The following is a 12,634-nucleotide window of genomic DNA, read 5'->3' as shown; positions in this document are numbered from 1 at the left end:
GACAACAGCTCAGTTTTCCACACACCATACTCACAGTACTAATCAACAAGCTTCAATACCTGGGCCTCGATACTTCCCTCTACAACTGGATACTTGGCTTACTCACTGGAAGACCACAGTCAGTGCAGATCGAAAATAACATCTCCTCCTCACTGACAATCAACACTAGCGCACTTCAACGATGCGTGCTTCACCTACTGTTCAACATTCTCTACACCCACAAGCACAGCTCAAACGCTATCTGTAAATTTTCCGATGACGCAACTACTGTTGGCAGAATTTCAGGTGGTGATGAGGAGGTGTACTGAAATGAGATACTTGGTTGAGTTGTGTTACAACTACAACCTTGTACTGAATATCAGTAAGACCAAGGAATTGATTGTGGGCTTCAGGAAAGGGAAATCGAGGGGACACATATCAGTCCTCATCAGCAGTGGACAGGGTGAGCAGTATTAAATTCCTGGGTGTCAACATCTCTGAAGATTTCTCCTGGGTCCAACATATTGATGCAATACAAAGAAGACACAATATTTCGTTTGGAGTTTGCAGAGTCTGGGTATGTCACCAAAGACTCTAGCAAATTTCTACAGATTTACCATGGAGAGCATTTTAATTGGTTGCAACGTCATCTGGTATGGAGGGACCACTGCACAGGATCAGAAAAAGCTGTAGAAAGTTGCATACTCAGCCAGGTCCATCATGGGCCCCAGCCTCCCCAGCATCTCGAACATTGCCTAATTGTAATGCCTCAAAAAGGTGGTATCTGTCATTAACGATCCCCATGATACAGGACATGGCTCTTCTCATTGCTACCATCATGGGGGAGGTACAGGAGCCTGAAGACATGCACTCAACGTTTTAGGAACAGCTTCTTCCCCACTGCCATCAGATTTCTGAATGGACAATGTACCCAAGTACACTACCTCACTATTTGTTTTCTTTTTTTGCTCTCTTTTGCACTATTTATTTAATATAGCTATAAATTAAATAACAAGAATATATATATATATATAACAAGAATTAACTGAGATTAATACTTGTAATGTATTCACTTGTTACAAATACATTTTGTTGTTATTCTCAACCATGTGTTCTAGGATGTAACTCTAATAATAGTGTATGGACACAGGACAGACTGTAGAGTTTACAGTGTGTAGCTTAGGGCCACAGTCCATTATTACAGATATTTTGGTCCTAGGAGTCAGTTCAAGTCTCACATTTCACGACGGCAGCTTATTTATAAGCGGTATCTGAGTACACTGAGTGTGTAATGCTCTGGACTACTTGTTCCGTTGGTAGCTAAGCACTGGCATAGAACTATTGGCTACAAATCCTATGTGACATGGACTGATGGTGACTGATCATGTTGCTGAGCAGGCTTGGCCACTGGCAATTCTTGGAAAAAAATAGGAGTCATCACGAAAGATGTCCTGATGGATAAATTTGGTATCTTTGGTGTAAACATGTCTGTTAACTGGCTAACTAATTCTGATATGAATCAATAGATTAAGTGGTGAATAACCAACACTCTTGCAAAATATAAAAAATTACTTTGAGATATTTATTTTAATAGTATAATGAATTATATTAATAAACATTAAATATTCTTATGGTGTTCACCTCCATTTTTTTAATGCTTGGGCAACACTTTACAATGCCAGCTATCACCGATCGTGGTTCAATTCCCATTGTTGTCGGTAAGGGGTTTGTACATTGTTCCCAATGAATGCATGGGTTTCCATCTGGTGCTCTAGTTTCCTCCCACATTCCAAAAATGTACAGATTAGAGATAGTAAATTGTGGTCATGCAGTGTTGGCGTCAGAAACATGGCAACACTTGTGGGCTGCCCCTAGCTCATTTTTGGACTGTGCTGGTCTTTGATGCAAAATGACGTCTTTCACTGTATGTTTTGATATACATGTGACAAATAAAGCTAATCTTTATCTTCAAATATGGCACAACCTCACCAGCATTGGTTTGGAAGTGTAATTTTGGATCAAACTTTGGGCATATGTCTGATCTCTTGTAGAACTTGAAATTTGGCTGGATATTTTACTCAATATTTTATCAATTTCTCTGCAACAACTGCAGGTCCAGCAATTTCTGCAACTCACATCAAGTACAACATCTTTAATAACAATTACATATGAACAAATACAAATATTGGTCCTAATTACATTTATTTAATGTTCAAAAACTGACATTTCTTTTCTTGCTGAACTCTCGTGCACGCACATGCACAAAAATCAATCTTCAAACTTCAAAAGTAAATTTAGAATCAAAGTACAATATGTCACCATCTGCTACACTAAGATTAAGTTTCTTGCAGACAATCAAAGTACAAGAAACACAATAGAATAAATGAAAGACCACACCCAACAGGACAGACAACAATCAATGTGTAAAAAAATAAACAACAAACTGTGCTACTACAAAAATAAAGATTAAAAAAAATAATAATTCTGAGTAATTAAGCAATAAATATCAAGAAAGTGAGATGAAAAGTCATTGAAAGTGAGTCCATATGGGAACAGCTAATAATAGGGCGTGAAGTTGAATGAAATTATCCCCACTGGTTCAGGAACCTGATGATTGAGGGGTAATAACTGTTCCTGAACCTGGTGGTGTGGGTCCTGAGGTTTTTGTACCTTCTTCCTGATGGCAGCAGTGAGAAGAGAGCATGTCCTGAGTGGTGGGTGTCCTTGATGATGGATGCTGCTTTCCTACGGCAGCGCTTCGTGTAGATGTGCTCAGTGGTGGTGAGGGCTTCACCCATGATGGACTGGACTGTATCCATTACCTTTTTGTAGGCTTTTCCACTCACAGGCATTGGCATTTGCAACCAATCAATCTTCTCTCCACCACACGTCTATAAAAGCCTGTTAAAGTTTTAGATGTTGTGCTAAAAATTCGCAAACTTCTAAAAAAGATGAGGCAATGCTGTGCTTTTCTTTTCAGCATTTATTTCCTGGTCCTGGGATAGATCCTCTGAAACGATAACACCTACAAATTTAAAGTTGCTGATCCTTTCCACCTCTGATTCTCCGATGAGGACTGGCTCATGGATCTTTGCTTTTCTCCTCCTGAAGTGAGTTATCAGCTCCTTGGTCTTGCTGAAATTCAGTGAGAGGTTGTTGTTGTGGCTCGACTCAGACAGATTTTTCAGTCTCTCTCCTATATGGCTAATTGGTCACCGCTTTTTGATACGGCCATGAACGTGGGTATCATCAGCAAACTTAAATATGGCATTGGAATTGTGCTTAGCCTCACAGTCGTAAATGTAAAGTGAGTACAGCAGAGGGCTAAGCATACAACCTTGTGGTGTACATTTGCAGAGGGAGATTGTGGAGGAGATGTTGTTGCCAATCCAAACTGACTGGTGTCTGCAAATTAGGAAATTAAGGATCCAGTTGCACAAAGAGGTATTGAGGCCTAGGACTTGAAGCTTATTGATTAGTTTTTAGGGACTAATAGTACTGAATGCCGAGCTGTAGTCAATGAAAGGGGTCCTAATGTATGTATCTTCACCGTCCATTTGTTTCAGGATTGAGTGGAAAGCCGATGAAACAGCACCTGCTGATGACCTGTTGAGACTGAAGGCAAATTGGAGTGGATCCAAGTCATTTCTTAGGCAGGGGTTAATATGTTTCATCACCAACCTCTTAACCCATCATTTGCAGATTATTTTCTTTAATGTTGTGGTGTGTACCGAACTTCATTAGAAATACGGTAAATAATTTCTGGAAATCTTCTACATATATTGCCCAGTGACTCAATCAGATGGTACATTGTTTTTCACCATTACATAATAGCAAATCAACTTGGCTGCAATAAACCAGCTAACATATTCCACCATTCTGGAAGTTTAACTAGATTGTTGTTGAAATAATTCACCGTAGCATGCTTAATGTAAGTTATGCATCAGGTTCAGACAATACGGTGTTATTTTCCTCTCACACCTCCTCCATTAACCACTTCCATGAAACTTTCCTTATGAACATCATGAGGGGTATTTAAGCCAAGCTGTCACAGTCATGATTGTCCTTGTGTACTCCTGGGACAACGGGACTTTAATAATGTTTCTCACAAATTAAATCCCATTTGATACTCTGGATCCCTCCACCTCAATATAAGTCCAACCAACTCATTGTTCTTCTTCAACCCCCTGAGGTTCAGATGTTGCCCACCTTGCCATCTGGTTACTTGGAGCAAAAACACCCCCCATAAACTGATCGGCTTCATTTATATTTCTGGCATCATCTTCTGCTCCCATGTCCCAGTTATTTCACCCAAACCTCTCATCTTCTTCCTAGATACTTAGATGATCATTGTTCCTGATGTCCCTGGCCAGTTTTCTAACTTTCATTGCTACCCGTCACTCCTGCCCCTCTGTTCCATCCTTCTCTCCTGGCCCTACACTGGCCCCAGTGTTACTTACAGAATCCTCCTCCTCCTCCTCCTGAAAGCTGACCTTCCTCACTTTCTTCATTCCAGTAGACAATCCTTAGCTTATATGTGTCTGCCCTCTCTTCCCCTCCCCATTGTTGAGTCTCCATTAACTTGTTTTTTTTGTTTGTTTTTGGAGCTCTCTTGCAACGCCCCACGTTATTATGACCCTGTGTCTGATGGGCTGAGTGCTCTGCGCTTTCTCAGTAACTGTAAAACTTTATTCTACATACTGTTATTGTTTCACCTTGCACCACCTCAATGCACTGTTGTAATGAATGAATTGATCCATATGGACGGTATGCAAAACAATTTTTTCATTGTGCCTTGGTACGTGTGACAATAATAAATCAATTTACCACACAAAAACCCAAAATTTGCTTTACTCCATTGTGACATCTCATGGCTTCCATCCTTTCCTGTTTCTATTTAAATGTTACGCCACATAGAAAGTTAATTTAGAGATGAATAATGACATAGAATAAATAATTTAGAATGCAAAGCTTATGAGAGCTTTCTGAAGTTTTATTTGAGCACAGGGACAAACTTTGAAAACTTCTCACAAAGGCCATGGGAACTACTGATATTTGCAGGAGCAGCCCTTGACTAAAATAGATGTCAGTATCGCTGCTTTGACCATCTAATGTATTTGTTTGAGCGTACTGCAATATCTAGACCACATGTTGTAAAAAAAACATTTAATTCAAATAGCAGCAAAATATTTTCATAAATATTTATGAACCAGAAGTATTTTTAATCTCAAGTATGGGGCAATTGTAAAAAGCACTTGAAGCAGGAGACTGAAATGCTTTAATTAACATTTAATCATTGGTTTCACCAAATGTGAGAATCTTGTCTTAGACAATGAGTACAAGGACCTTTTATACAGCTCTTCTCATATGTATCATTCCGGCTAATTTGTTTCATGCTGTAGAGTGACTTATGTCAGCAAAAGATTGAAAAAAAATCTAAGTAGAGATGAAAAGAAACAGCACAAATGTGGAAAATCTAAAGAAACCTGAAAAACAGAACAGGACAATTGGTCTTTCCTGCCGCACTCACTCAGCCTTCACCTGCTGACCTGAAGCGGCTTTCAGCAGCATTGGGCCAGGTACATTTAAATAAACCTCATGTCTCATATCAGTGAGCTGTGACAAGTTTGATATTTGCCACACTGTCCTATGCTTGCCCCTTCACCCTGGTGTGCATTGAATCTGCATGTGTTAGAGTAGATTGTATGTAGAGATTAAATAACATGAGCGAGTTTTGCAGAAAACCACATAAGAATATGCTGTATTTAAATTGACTTTCTAGCATCATAATTCAATTATCCATTTGTACTTCTTTAAATTGAAATTAAAGACAGCAATGTAAACCTAGATGCTATAGGTTGAATTCAGTACTTCCTTTTAATATTATTGTGCAGAATAATTATTACCCTATAACCTGATGGTAAATACTGAACCAATGTGGATAACTTCACTCACCTCAACTCTGAATTGATTACTCTATCTACAAGGACAACACTGGAATATAGTGTTGAGAAATGTATGATAATGCATTTTAGTAAAAGGAACAGAAGTGTAGACTATTATCTAAATGAGCAGAAAATTCAAACATCAGAGGTGCAGAGGGACTTAGGAGCCCTAGTGCAAAACTCCAAGGAAGTTACGTAGCTTACAGGTTGAGTCTGTGGTAAAGAAGTCAAATGCAATGTTGGCACTCATTTCAAAGTGAACAGAATATAAAAACAATCAGATAATGTTGATGCTTTATAAGACACAACTCAGGCCATACATGAAGTATTGTCAAAAGTTTTGGGTGCCATATCTCAGAAAGAATGTGTTGTCATTGGAGAGAGTCCAGAGGAGGGAAGCAAGGATGATTCCGGGAATTAGGGGGTTAATATATGAGAAGCGTTTGGCAGCTTTAGGCGTGTACTCACTGGAATTTATAAAAATGTGGGGGGATCTCATTGAAACCTACCAAATGTTGAAAGGACTCAATAAGGTGGAGGTGGAGAGGATGTTTCCTATGGTAGGGGTGTCCAGAACTAGAGGGTGCAGCCTCAAAACTGAGGGGCAACCACTTACAACAGAGGTAGGGAGGAATTCTTTTTTAGCCAGAGAGTAGTGAATCTGTGGAATGCTCTGCCACAGACTGCGGAGGAGGCCAAGTCCATTGGTATATTTAAAGTGAAAATTCATAGTTTCCTGATTGGTCAGGGCATCAAACGTTATGGCACAAGGCAGGTTTATGGGGTTGAGTGGGATCTGGGATCAGCCATGATGGAATGGCAGAATAGACTCAATGGGCTGAATAGCTTAATTCTGCTCCTATATCTTATGGTCTTATTAGGAGGGACTTCCTCACTCAAAGGGTGGAAAGAGGGTGACAGAGGAAGTGGTGGATTTAAGTTCAATTTCATCACTCAAGAGAAAATTGGATAAATACCTGGATGAAAAGGTATGGAGGGCTATGGTCCAGGTGCAGGTTGATTGGACTAGGCACAGATTAGATGGGCCAAAGGGCCTGCTTCTGCACTGTAATATTCTATGCAAACCATGGAAAAAAGAGGGTATTCAGTTGAATTTCTATGACAGTGCATAAATCCATAAGACCATAAGATATAGGAGCAGAGACAGGCTATTCAGCCCATCGAGTCTGCTCATGGGCGGATCCAATTCTTCCCGTCATCCCCACTCCCCTGCCTTCTCCCCATACCCTTTGATGCCCTGGCTAATCAAGAACCTATCTATCTCTGCCTTAAATGCACTCAATCACTTGGCCTCCAAAGATGCTCGTGGCAACAAATTCCACAGATTTACCACCCTCTGCCTAAAGTAATTTCTGCGTATCTCTGTTCTAAATGGACGTCCTTCAATCCTGAAGTCATTCCCTCTTGTCCTAGACTCCCCTACCATGGGAAGTAACTTCCCCATATCCAATCTGTTCAGGCCTTTTAACATTTGGAATGTTTCTATGCGATCACCCCTCTTGAACTCCAGGGAATACAGCCCAAGAACTGCCAGATGTTCCTCATATGGTAACCCTTTCATTCCTGGAATCATTCTTGTGAATCTTCTCTGAACCCTCTCCAATGTCAGTATATCTTTTCTAAAATAAGGAGCCCAAAACTGCACACAATACTCCAAGTGTGGTCTCACTAGTGCATTGAACAGCCTCAACATCACATCCCTGCTCTTATATCCTAAACCTCTAGAGATGAATGCCAACATTGTATTTGCCTTCTTCACTACTGACACAACCTAAAGGTTAACCTTTAGGGTATCCTGCACAAGGACTTCCAAGTCCCTTTGCATCTCTGCATTTTGAATTTTTTCTCCATCTAAATAATAGTCTGCCTGTTTATTTATTCCACCAAAGTGCATGACCATACACTTTCCAACATTGTATTTCATTTGCCACTTCTTTGCCTATTCCCCTAAACTATCTAAGTCTCTCTGTAGTCTCTCTGTTTTCTCAACACTACCCACTCCTCCACCCAACCTTGTATCATTGGCAAATTTAGCCACAAATCCATTAATCCCATTGTCCAAATCATTGACATACATCATAAAAAGCAGCGGTCCCAACACTGACCCCTGTGAAACTCCACAGGTAACCGGCAGCCAGCCAGAATAGGATCCCTTTATTCCCACTCTCTGTTTTCTGCCGATAAGCTAATGCTCCACCCATGATAGTAACTCCCCTGTAATTCCATGGGCTCTTATCTTGCTAAGCAGTCTCATGTGTGGCACCTTGTCAAAAGCCTTCTGAAAATCCAAGTACACCAAGTCTACTGCATTTCTGTTGCTTACCCTGCTTGTAATTTCCTCAAAAATTGCAGTAGGTTAGTCAGGCAGGATTTTCCTTTCAGGAAACCATGCTGGCTTTGGCCTTTCTTGTCATGTGCGTCCAGGTACTCCATAATCTCAATTGACTCCAACAACTTCCCAACCACTGATGTCAGGCTAACAGGTCTATAGTTTCCTTTCTGCTGTCTCCCACCCTTCTTAAATAGCAGAGTAACATTTGCAATTTTCCAGTCATCCGGTACAATGCCAGAATTCTTCAGTTCTTGGAAGATCATTGTTAATGCCTCCACAATCTCTCCAGCTCTTCCTTCAGAACCCAAGGGTGCATTCCATCTTGCCAACATCAACCCCATCCTCTATGGACTATTTCATGATTCAAGATTCAAGTACATTTATTATCAAAAAATGTATAAATTATACAACTTTGAGATTTGCTTCTTCACAGGTAGCCACAAAGCAAGAAACCCAAAATAACCCAATTAAAGAACAAAGGAACAAAGTAAAAATAAAACACCAACATTCGATGCACGAGAGAAAGAAAAAACATACAGATCATGCAAACCATTGACAAAGGATTAAATTTAACCAACAGTAGGAAGAGGTTCCTGATGGGACAGCAAACTGGGATAAAGGCGTAAGCCTCTAAAACATTTGCATTTAGTTGTCTTTTTAAGCTGCGATGAATTCTACAGCACAATTATTATTCCTATTAAAATTATATTTATCTCTTCTCTCTTCCAACTTCTGGAAACGTCTCTTCATATTTTGAACTTTTAATCATAGTGCAAAATTCATATCAAACAGAATTTCCTTCATTTGTCAAACAGGAAATTAATCGTCAAAGGAAACTTTATAATCAAAATAATTGATCACCTTTGCAATTTTGCATTTTTCAAGAGGCCTTTGGATTATTTTAGAGCAAGATGTGATCTGTGATGCATTGGCTTCTACTTATTCCTCATCATTTCTAAAGTTATTATAACTATATTATTATAACTATAATATTTGCAGGAGTTTCCCCTGAACAAATTGGTTGCTATATTCCCTAGATTATGACAGGAACAATGCTTCAAAAGCATTCAAATATTGGCAAGCAATTTGAGTCATTCTGAAAAAGAGTCAAATGTTTTAAATAAATTTTATTTTTTTCTTTTGCTTTAAACCCTAACAAGATATTCTCTGCTTAAACACAGAAACATAAATTGGCATAATTAGTTTGAACTGTTTATTGATTGGGAGCGTCAATATCCTTACAAATTATGTGAAAGATGTTTCTGTGTCCCAAGGCTTGACACTGCAGTGTCATTGTAAGAACCCTTGGAAGTGTACATCAATCCCTAAATTCTCTAACCTTGCTTAAAACTGAGCCTAATTTCAGGTTTGAGGGAAATAAGAATCCATTCTGAATTTCTCTAACTGTTTTCTCTTCTGTCATAACTTTAACAATAAGGAGCTGTACTGCTTCAAAGCTAATGTAATTATATCAACTATAGAAAACTCAACGATCCTAAATACTTGCCTTTTTATATTTACCACCATATTTGTGGTAACTTCTACTTTACAAAAAGACCGCTCGACAACTTGATGGCCAAAAGAGCATCTTTATCTGGGACGGCAAGTGATATTTACAATACAGAGGCTTCCAGGTACCTCATGCGGCATGGGTGGAGGAACTATATACAATGCATACTGGGAGTAAAAAGAGCGGAAGTAAAAACCCCGCCAACCCTGGATCCCACCTCTTGCTACCAACAGCTCCCCGACTAGTATTAACTTACTTTTAGTAATACTCACATTACAACAATATTTATTCTGGATTATTTCTTTTGAGAATATTTATGTTTGTTTATATATGATATTTGATGCTGCTTTATGTATAATTCCAGGTAATATGTTTGATGCACCCGCCTTTGCCAACAGTTGTATAAATTAATTCTGCTCTTTCAACTGTTTGAGAATGGTTGTTTGTGTCAATTCAGCATGACCTGATGATGAAATTATGTATGACCTAATCCATTCCATCATGTACTCCCCTGATATTTGTCTGGCTGGGTTTAAAGGTTTTGTCAGTTAGAAGTAATTCCAGTCAAACTGAGATTATTCTTAAGGATGTACATTTCTTTATTTAAATATATGCTTGGTTAGTATTCTCAAAGACCTGTACCAAGCTGGCAACCACTGAATATGGTGTGTTTCAAATTGTCATATTTGCCATATAATTTCCTTATGAACTAACAACTTACTAGCGATATAAGTGCATGTCAACCCATTATGATCATAGCTGAAAACAGGTTTCATATTTACTAATCATTTTAAAATATGAAAGGCATGGATTTCCCATTCAAACCTTCATTTGCATATTTTATTGTACATAGGGCATGTGGAATTTGTCTGGTCTTCCTGAAACATAAATGCTGCTAATTAAAAAAAGAGATTAATTTTGGAAAATCATGCCATGAGGATCATTCTGAAGCCAAATTATTTTGTTTGATGAATATTCAACAAACCTGCGGTGCATTTTTCCCCATCGACAAAGTATTGAGTTCCACAGCAGCCTACAGGTAAACATAAAAATGAGCTCTAAATGACATTAAACCTACACTAAATTTGCACGCTGGTACAGAAGGGATAGTTAAAATGAGAAATGCTAATGTAGTATGCATTAGGGGAGTACTATTATGAATTTTGGTTGAAACACCTGGTTAAGACTGAACAAAAGTTAGATGATGTTAACTGTGCTAATCAGCATCTTTCATTCCCTCTCCCAATCCAGCAAAGGCTGCAGAGGAGCTGGGGGTTATCTCCTGTTCCTGCCTTCTCTTATTCTATCCACCTGAAACTATTTTCACTGCAGGCCAACAGACATGTTCACAGTCCCTGAGCCCATTGCTGGATTTAGTGATAGACAATAAATAAATATTTACTTAGATACAATTCAGAACAGGCCCTTTCACCCCTTCAAGCTACGCTGCCCAGCCAACCCCGATTTAACTCTAGCCTAATTATGGCACAATTTTAAAATGACCAATTAACCTACCAACTGGTATGTCTTAGGACTGTGGGAGGAAACTGGAGCACCCAGAGGAAACCCATGTGGTCATACGGAGAACGTACAAACTCCTTACAGGCAGCAGCGTGAATTGAACCGGCATCACTGGTGCTGTAAAGCGTTGTGCTAACCACTTCACTACCTTGCCGCAAGATATTCCACTGGCACAAGATGGTCATGAGCTTCCTCTGGTGACAGGAAGAGGTCCTTAGCCTTCTTGCCTTCAACATTTAGACAGTCATGACTCTGCTCACCTCCCACATCAACTTACCTAACTTCATTCACCTTGAAGAGGACCATTTCCATAGGTTGTTGGCAGCACCCTCTCAATTCACAATTTTCCATTCCCACTTACCTTTATTAGCAATACTGTTGTTCTTTCACAAACAAGAGAAAATCTGCAGATGCTGGAAATCCAAGCAACACACACAAAGTTCTGAAGCAACTCAGCAGGCCAGGCAGCGTCTACGGAAAAGAGTAAATAGTCGAAGTTTCGGGCCAAGACCTTTCATCACGACTGATTGATGCACCATCAATAACTCTCAGAGACGTGAGGCGAGAGATAGGCTTTTATTAGCTGGAAGAGAGAGCACTATCAGCAGCAAGAGATCATCACACAACATCCTGGAGACCGAGGGAGGAGCAGTGCCTCCAATCGCCTTTATACAGGGGTCTGTGGGAGGAGCCACAGGAGCAGTCAGCAAGGGTGGGGGGGGGGGCATGTCCAGACAGGTATATGTAGTGCACCACACTGATGTCTCTGTTTCTCTTTACTCTGATTCCGGAATAGGAGCAAAATTAGGTCTGATGATGAAACTGAATGCCAAAACTTGAAAAAAGTCTTTTGTTCATCATCAATCCCTGATCTCTACTCATAGGAACAATATTGGCAAAGGAAATAGTTCAAAAAATGTGTAGCTCGGGTGGCTGATAACTCAACCCAATATCGGCAATTACTTTCTTCCCATTATTTCAATATGGGAACACCAGAAATTGTCAGGAACAATGAAGACCACTGAATTGGTTCACGCTTGACCAGCCTTATGAGTACGTAGTCAAACAAAACCTGTCAGTCCTTATCATTTGTCTACAGTGGACTCAGCAATAAAATCAGTCAAAGATAAGCTTACCATCACATACACAAATACATGTACTGTACATTGAAAATCTTACTCCCAGCAGCATCTCAAGTGCATAGCATCATATAAGCAGCATTCATTAAAAAACATAAATCGAACACAATTTTTACAAGAAGGAACACAATTAGAACAAAAAAATACTATTTTAGGTCAAAGTGCTAAAGTTGCTGTGGCGGAAACC

At 39.5% G+C, this 12,634-nt stretch overlaps 1 protein-coding gene across 12 annotated transcripts in view; it reads left to right on the top strand.

The window, feature by feature from the left end:
* Positions 1-12,634, top strand: part of celf4 (CUGBP, Elav-like family member 4) — a 1,266,734-nt gene that overhangs the window by 449,134 nt on the left and 804,966 nt on the right. The gene's annotated exons all lie outside the window — the stretch shown is intronic.

The sequence above is a fragment of the Hemitrygon akajei genome, chromosome 13, assembly GCF_048418815.1.
Source record: "Hemitrygon akajei chromosome 13, sHemAka1.3, whole genome shotgun sequence".
Lineage (NCBI taxonomy): Eukaryota > Metazoa > Chordata > Chondrichthyes > Myliobatiformes > Dasyatidae > Hemitrygon > Hemitrygon akajei.
This window is presented reverse-complemented; position numbering and strand designations above follow the sequence as displayed.